Genomic DNA, 8,365 nt, shown 5'->3' on the forward strand with positions numbered 1-8,365 from the left:
GATCGAACCACAAAACCCTAGCACAAGTTCCAAGGAGAAAATGCAAGTTCCAAGGTGGGGTAAAATGTTTTTAGATCGAAGGATACATTGAACCTAGTCAAGATTGAAGATCTGATGGCTATGATTGATCATGGGAAATGTGATCAACGAGATTAAGCGGTTGGAAGATTGTTTATAAATAGGAAACTATTGATAAATAATGTATACGAGCAAGTGTATGCACAAGGATGCTACATAGTGATTACCAAGCATAGAAGCTTGAAGATTTGTTTTGATAACAGAGAATAGAGCCCCACAGAGGGACAAGATAAGTCCTATGAATTGATTGTATTGAGCAAATAAGAATCTGCTTCAGCATTTTTAGATGTGAAGTTGCAGACATATTTTATTACTATTATTTTGTGAAGTAGCAGAAAATCTCTTAACCAAGTGGACTTAACAGTCTTATTTGTAAAACCCTCTAGCAAGGTGACATTCTTATTGAGTGTTTGAAATCCTTTAACAAGGTCACTTCTAACAAAGTGAAGATCCTAATAGATCTGAGGGAAATCCCTTAACCGGGTCACATCTAGCAATGTGTTTGTAATCTTTAATAGGATTTGCTTTTAACCGAGCATACTCTAGAAGAGTATATTTCTTAGTGGGTCCAAAATCCCACAGTGGTTTTTCCCTATTTGGGTTTCCGTGTTAAATCTGGTGTTATATGTGTTGTGATCTTGTCTGATTATGGGTCTGCATGCTTTACTATTTTTTTGAAAAGGTTACTGAGGTTGAATCTGTTGTTTTTATGGAAGATTAAGTTTGAATGATTCACCCGCCCCCCTCTCATATTGTTTGCTTAGCATCTATACTAACCATTTTAGTATCAGAACTATCACTTACATACCGCTTTACAATTCCTGATATAATCTTACTCTAATGTCGGTATCTGTCAGTGTATGCCTCCAATGCTGGTATAGATCTGATTGATGAAGATTGTAATATGATGTCTATGAGAGTTAAATACATTGCTAAAGGACAGGAATGGGTGGTCACCAACATTTATGCTCCAAACTCTAAAGCTCCTAGGAGTAAATTTTGGGACAAAATCTAGCAGAAAAGGGGGTCTTTCTCCTAGGACAATTGGCTGGTTATGGGAGATTTCAACACTCCTTTGCAAGAGATTGACAAATTTGGAAGAGCTCAAGCTCAACTGGATAGCAAAATTGGTCTTATGGACTTCATCAATGCCAATGCCTTGATTGATGTTGACCTTTCTGGAGCTTCCTATGCTTGGTCAAATCAAAGGGATAGAGGAGATCTTATTCAGGTAAGGCTAGATAGATCCCTTATCACTCCTGACTAGATCCTTAAGTATAGATGTTCTTTGTCTGTTATTAATAGAATAGGATCAGATCATTATCCCATTTCTTTTGTTGTTGATTCTATTAAGGGAAAACATTATTTTCCTTTGCGGTTTGAAAAAATATGGATGCCACACCCTTCTTTGGAAACTTCCATTGCCAAATGGTGGAATATTACTATGGAGGGTTCTGCCATGTTCAAAGTTGCTAAAAAATTAAGAAATGCCAAAGATAACATCAAGATTTGGAATAAAATGGTTTTTTAGAGATATTTTTGAAGCCAAGAGGAAGCTGAAGGAGGAACTAGAACAGATTCAAAACACAAGTCAAAAAGATGGTTATAAGAAGTTTCCCAAGGCTAAAGAAGATGAGGTTCTAGCTAAATTACACAACACTATATCAAGAGAAGAAGTTTAGTGGAGGCAGAGATCTAGGGCTATTTGGTTGGAAGTCGGTGATAGAAACACTAAATTCTTTCATATGACCTCAATGAAACATAAAGCAGCTAGCAGAATTTCCAGATTAATTGTTGATGACAAAATTCTTCTCAAAGATGATGACATAGGTGATGAAGTTGTTAGGTTCATCTCTAACCTCCTAACAAGTAGCAAGGAAATTGACATTGTTAAGCAGCAAGAACTGGTTGATAATATTTCTAAGATTATTGGACCTCATCAGAATAAGATATTATCTGCTATCCCTTTAGTTGAGGAAATTAAAAAAGCTATTTTTTCCTTTCAAGGGTACAAGGCTCTAGGCCCGAATGGCTTCCCAATTTTTTTCTTTTAGGAATATTGGCATATTGTTGGGGATGACATGGCCAATGCTGTCAAAGAATTCTTTGGATCCAGAAGAACTCTTAAAGAAATCAACTCTACTTTCATTTCTCTAATTCCTAAGGTGGTTGGAGCTGATTCTATGGGTAAGTTTAGGCCAATAAGCCTTTGCAACTCTTTTTACAAGATAATCTCAAAATTCCTAACTTCTAGATTGTTGGCTATTCTACCCCTTGTTATATCTGAGGAGAAAAAAAGATTTGTCCCTGGTAGGCAAATTTTGGATTCTATTATTCTTGTGCATGAGAATATCCACTCTCTTAATGCTGCAAATAAAGAGGGATTTCTTATAAAGCTAGACTTGGCAAAAGCCTATGATAGGGTTGAATGGAAAGTTCTTTTTAGGATCATGGAGGCCATTGGATTTGATGAGAAGGTTATTAAAATCACTAGAGAGTTGATAACTACACCAAATTTTTCTATTCTTATTAATGGATCTCCATCCAGATTTTTTAAATCTTCAAGGGGTCTTAGGCAAGGAGACCTTATTTCGCCTATTCTCTTCACTATTTTGGCGAAATGTTTGAGTAGATTGATCCACAAGTTGAAAAAGAATAAAAATATAAAAGGGTTGCAACCCTCTTCTGCTAATGTCTTCTGCACACATCAACAATTTGTTGATGATACTATATTGTTGGGATATTCTTCTATTAGCGAAGCTTCTACCTTCAAAGGTGCTCTTAGATCTTATTCCCTTGCTACTGGACAATAGGTTAATTGGGAGAAAGCTGCAATTTATTTCATCAATACCCCATTATTGAGGCAACAGAGGATTGCTAACATAATTGGCTGTAAGGTTGAGCTACTCCCCTCTTGGTTTGGCTCCTCCAAGCTCTTTCTAGAATTCCTTAATTGATAGTCTCAACAAAAAATTGGCCAGTTGGAAAGGATCTATGCTATCACAGGCTGGTAAGATTCAACTTCTTCAAGCTACTCTTTAGAATTTGCCTGTTTATGCTCCTAGTTTGTTTAGTATACTGGTCAATTATGTTGAAGCTTTAGAAAGAATTCAGAAAAGATTTCTTTGGTCTAGTGTGGAAGATAAGAAAAGGATTGCTTTGGTTGCCTGGGATAAAGTCTATTCTCCTAAAAGCAACGAGGGGTTAGGTATTAAATCTCTCAAACCTTTCAACAAAGCTTTGTTAGCTGAACAAATTTGGAGGGCTTATGGTATTAAGAAAGATTGGAGTAGGGTGTGGTTTGATAAATATATACATAATCAGCCCATTCACTTGCTTCTCTATTTTGAAGATATCCCTACTGGATCTTTTATATGGAATAGTATGATCAAATCTATTAAATTTGCTAAAGCTGGAGTTGGATGGGTCCTTGGCAAAGGTGATAAAATCAAATTTTGAGAGGATGTCTTGATTAAAGACAAGCCCCTTTTTAATCAGGATTGCAGCCATTTCATTGAAGAATGTAAAAGGAGGTATGGTTCTTTGGTTTGTAATTATTGGAAGGAGAATAAATGGGTCAGACTTGATGCAATTTATGCTAGTTTTTCTTTCCTCCAACATGATTTGTTGTCCTTTTCTATCAGTAAAGATTCTGATGATGTGTTCCTTTGGAAGAGTAATCCTAGGGATAATTTTACTGTTGCCTCCACTTATAAAAAAATTGTTACTAAGGCCTGCAACCCAATGTGGACTAAAATTTGGAATAGATTCCTCATTCCTAAAGTTAACATGTTTTTTTGGCTTGCTACCCACAACAAGATTCCTACCATTGATAACCTAGTTCAAAGAGGATTCATGATTCCTAATAGGTGTGAGTTATGTTAGAAAGAGGCTGAGTCAGTGGATCATTTGTTTATTCATTATTCTTTTACCTAGGAGATCTAGGGTAAAGTGTGGATGCAATGGAAAGTTGATTCGGTAATGCAGAATACTTTTAAGGAAGCCATCTAGCAATGGATTTTCCCTTCCAAAGTTCCAATGATTAAGACCCTCTGGTCCTTTGTCCTTCCTATGACCTATTGGCATATCTGGAAGGAGAGAAACAATAGAATTTTTATGGAGACTAAGTGTTCTTCTTAGGTGGTTTTTGAAAAGATTTGCAGGGCTATTAAAGAAAACATCAATACCAATCACAAAAGTAACAAGCAGTGCAATTATGTTAACATGACTGATAATGAGAAAAGTATCCTAATTGAATGGAATTTGATACACAAAGTCTGGAAATCTGATATGAAGAGCAGGAGAGATAATCTTGTGTGGAGGTTCCCTCCTCATGACTGGGTTAAGGTGAACTTTGATAGTGCAGCTAAAGGAAATCCTGGGAATGCTAGAGGAGGAGGGGTCATCAAAAACTCTTATGGATTTTGTGTTGTTACGATTGCCTCTCCATTTGGATTTCAAAATAACCATGTGGCAGAAGCTATGGCAATGTTGAAATGCCTCTAGCTTGCTCAGAGTTTTAATTTTAAAAGAATATGGCTAGAGGGGGATTCCCTCAATATTATTTAGGCTATTAAAAGTATTAGTTCCCCTTCTTGGAACATCCATAATATCATTGACAATGCTAAAAAATTGTTAGATACCTATGATAGTGTTATTATCACCCATACATTTAGGGAAGTCAACAAGATTACTGATTTGTTAGCCAATGAGGGGATTATTTTACCGGAGGATGCTAAGTATATCGGAGAATTATCATGTAAGTATGGAGTCCATGAGCAATTATTATTTGATAGAGTCCATGGTACATGTTAATTTCATATTTACCTTTTTGGGTTCGGATTTCAATGATAGATATTGGAGTTATGCGGAGTGTCAGTTGCTTACCTATTTTAGGCATCGTGATAATGAGCACCAGTGTGATGGGCCTTATCATATTAAGTGCAGGGTTATTTTGAATGTTTTAAAAATCTATTTGAAAAAAAAATAAAAAATCACCTTGTTTTTTGATTCCAGCATCTTGTTCTCTAGTGAGGGTTTCAACTTGAACAACCATTACATTATGGGGGGAAATCTTAATCGCAATGAGCCTTCCAGCTGTGATAGCTAGAAAAGTGAAAGGGAAATATGGCGAAGGTTGCACAGATATGGCTTTACCGATTACATAGAGAAACTACATGGGAGCAAGAAGTCTATGTCGCATGGTTTTGCTAAGGGCTGGAACAATAATAAAGTTACTCTATTTGGCCAGACATGGAAGTTGGATGAAGATTTGGTGGCAGAGGTTACCGACTTACAGAAGGAGGGCATCAAATTCTACAAAGACCACAAATTCTCGAAGAAAGTGACCAAGAATTTTCCCAAACCTGAAGATGAAAGCGCCCGGCTCGCTAAAAAGGATAATGTTTCTTACTATCTTCCTAACTAGGTAAAATCTTTCTGGCAGAAGATGTTGAAAGTTTCAATGGAATACCTTACGGTAGATGGTAGGTTTTTGAAAGTTTACAATTACCAATTTGTCATCCTTAACCATTTCTGCCATGGATCTAAGATTTCCTTGCCCTTCTACTTGGCTTCTTCCCTTAATGATAGCCTGGCCGACCATGCCAAGAAACCTAAATCCTACCCCATTGCACACCAAGGCCTAATTTTGTTAATTTATGAGCATTTGAAGGGAAAAGATAGGGCTAACAGGGATGATCCCTTTGTGGAGAATGCCCACATTTCTGAGGGTTATGGTGGCTCTAATTCTAATGAAGATTCTTCTAATCCTCCTCTGAATAAGAAATCAAGGGTTAGTGATGAAGCTAAAGAAGACACAGAAGATAATGTGGGTTCTGAGTAGGAGTAGGGGAAGGAAGTGGAAGAAGAGGTGGAGAATGAGCAGGAGAAGGAGGTTGAGGGTGAGGAAGGGGACGAGCAGAGAGAAGAGGCTGTTGAAGATTCAGAGGTGAAGGATAATCCCTATGTCTTGGATAATAGGGATGATGTTCAGCATAGCATGGAGGAGGGAAACCCTAGGTCTATGGACTCTACTCCAGATTTGGAGAACGTGGATTCCATTCTGAATGTTGCTAAGAATAGCACCCTAGAAATGTTCAATTTTCAGAAATGGGTGATTGATAACATCACTAGCATTCAGGATAAACAGAGAGAGATTGATGTTAAAATTGAGAATTTAATTAAGGATATCAACATTAAAGGTAAAGAGGATGATGCTAAGGATACTAGTGCAATAGAGGATGAAAAAGAAATTCTGGATTGGTCAGAAAGAGACATTATTAAGGGAGATTTGAAGCATCTTAAGGATGTGCTGAGGATTATCAAAGAAAAGGGCAAGGTTGATAATGATCTGATAAACACTTGAATTCAAAAAACTGAGAATGCTTTGAAGAAATTCATGGAGCATAGTCTGGCAGTGTTGAAGGTATCCTCTCAAAACATGAATGCATTGGTTACTTGACTAGAGAAGAACAAGCAGAATAAAGAAACGGTGATCATTGATGACAGGCAGGTTTCAAGTTCTATTCTACATTCCTCCAGACACAGAACCAGGCAAAATGCAAGTGAGCTAGAGTTGAAGACCAAAGACAATCAATAGATGCAAGAAAATAAAGAACTGAAAGAGGCAGCTAACGCGATGATGATGTTGGTCAAGGATGCAGAAGAGACTATAAATATTTTCATCTGATATGTAATTTGGTTTTAGATTGCCAGTCTCTCGCTTGCCTTGCGCTATTCTTTTCTTTGGTTGTTGTTTTGTTTGTTGTTCTTTTGCAGCCTTTCTCTCTTTGTGTTGTTCTTTCTAGTTTCTCTCTTGTTTATCTCTTTGTTATGTAAGCAAGTTTCGGGTCCCTTAAAACCTAATTTTCCTTAATAAAAAACAATAACATTATCAATTAATTGACATCAATGAAAACATAACATATCATTAATGCAATCTTCATGCAAATGCTAACAATCTCTCCCTTTGGCATTGATGGCAATACAAATATCAACACCATTGATTGTTGTTGTGATTGTGAATAGGAATCTTGGTTTACATTACCAAGTATTCACCATGCTCTCCATGTCTTCAACTTGTCACTCATTCTCCTCCTCATAATCACTTAATTCTTCTCCCCCTTTGATAGCAATGCCAAATTGAAAGTAAAATATGTAATGACAAATTTCACCATGCAACAATAATAATAATCTGCAACTTGATTTTCCCCTTATGGAATAACTTCCACTACTACACCAATCCTTCTATAAAATTCTGCAAGTGGCTCAGGGACTGATGTACTCTACATCATGCTCAACTAACCTCATGGAGGGCGACAACCCCTAGTTGACTTCTAAGATACTGAAATGTAGTCTTAGGTGGAGGTTTAGTAAAATATTAGTAAGTTGCTCCTTGGTAGAAACATGTTCTAAGATAACATCTTTTCTCTGCACTTTTTCCCTCAAGAAATGATACTTCAATTCAATATGCTTGGTTCATGCATGCAAAACAGGGTTCTTGGAAATATTTATGGCACTTGTATTATCACATAAAATCTTTATAGGTTCTGAAATCTTCATCTTAAAACCTTCCAAAATGTGCCTCATTCAAATAGCCTATGTGCAATTCATGTAAACTACAACATACTCAGCTTTAATAATAGATTGTGAAGTACAACTCTGCTTCTTACTACTCCATGAAACAAGTCTTCCTCCAAGAAAGAATGCTCCACCAGTTGTGCTTTTTTGGTCATCAACATTTCTTGCTCAATCTATATCTGTGTACACCTTTAAATCAAAGTTTCATCCATATGGCTACCATAACCCATAGTGAGCAGTGCCTTTCAAGTATTTAAAAATCCTCTTGGTTGCTATCAGATGTGTTTCCTTAGGATTCTTCTGGAATCTGGCAACTATGACAATTGCATGAGCTATATTTGGCCTACTGTGAACAACATAGTACAATTTGTCAATGATTCACCTATATTCCTTCTCATTAATAGACTTAGATTCATCTTCCTTAGACAAATTAAAACCTATAACCATTGGTGTCCCAACTGGTTTACAGTCACATCATGCCAAATGTCTTCAAGACCTCTTTCACATACTTAGACTGTGTAATGAAAATACCATTCTTCATTTGTTGTATCTACAAGCCTATGAAAAAAATTATTTCCCCTACTAAAGATATTTCAAACTCATTTTTCATTTTATCTACAAAACTATTGCTCATGACATCATTACCTCCAAATATGATATCATCAACAAATACTTCGCTGACCATTATTTCATCTCCTTCAGATTT

Source organism: Cryptomeria japonica, chromosome 7 (genome assembly GCF_030272615.1).
Source record: "Cryptomeria japonica chromosome 7, Sugi_1.0, whole genome shotgun sequence".
Lineage (NCBI taxonomy): Eukaryota > Viridiplantae > Streptophyta > Pinopsida > Cupressales > Cupressaceae > Cryptomeria > Cryptomeria japonica.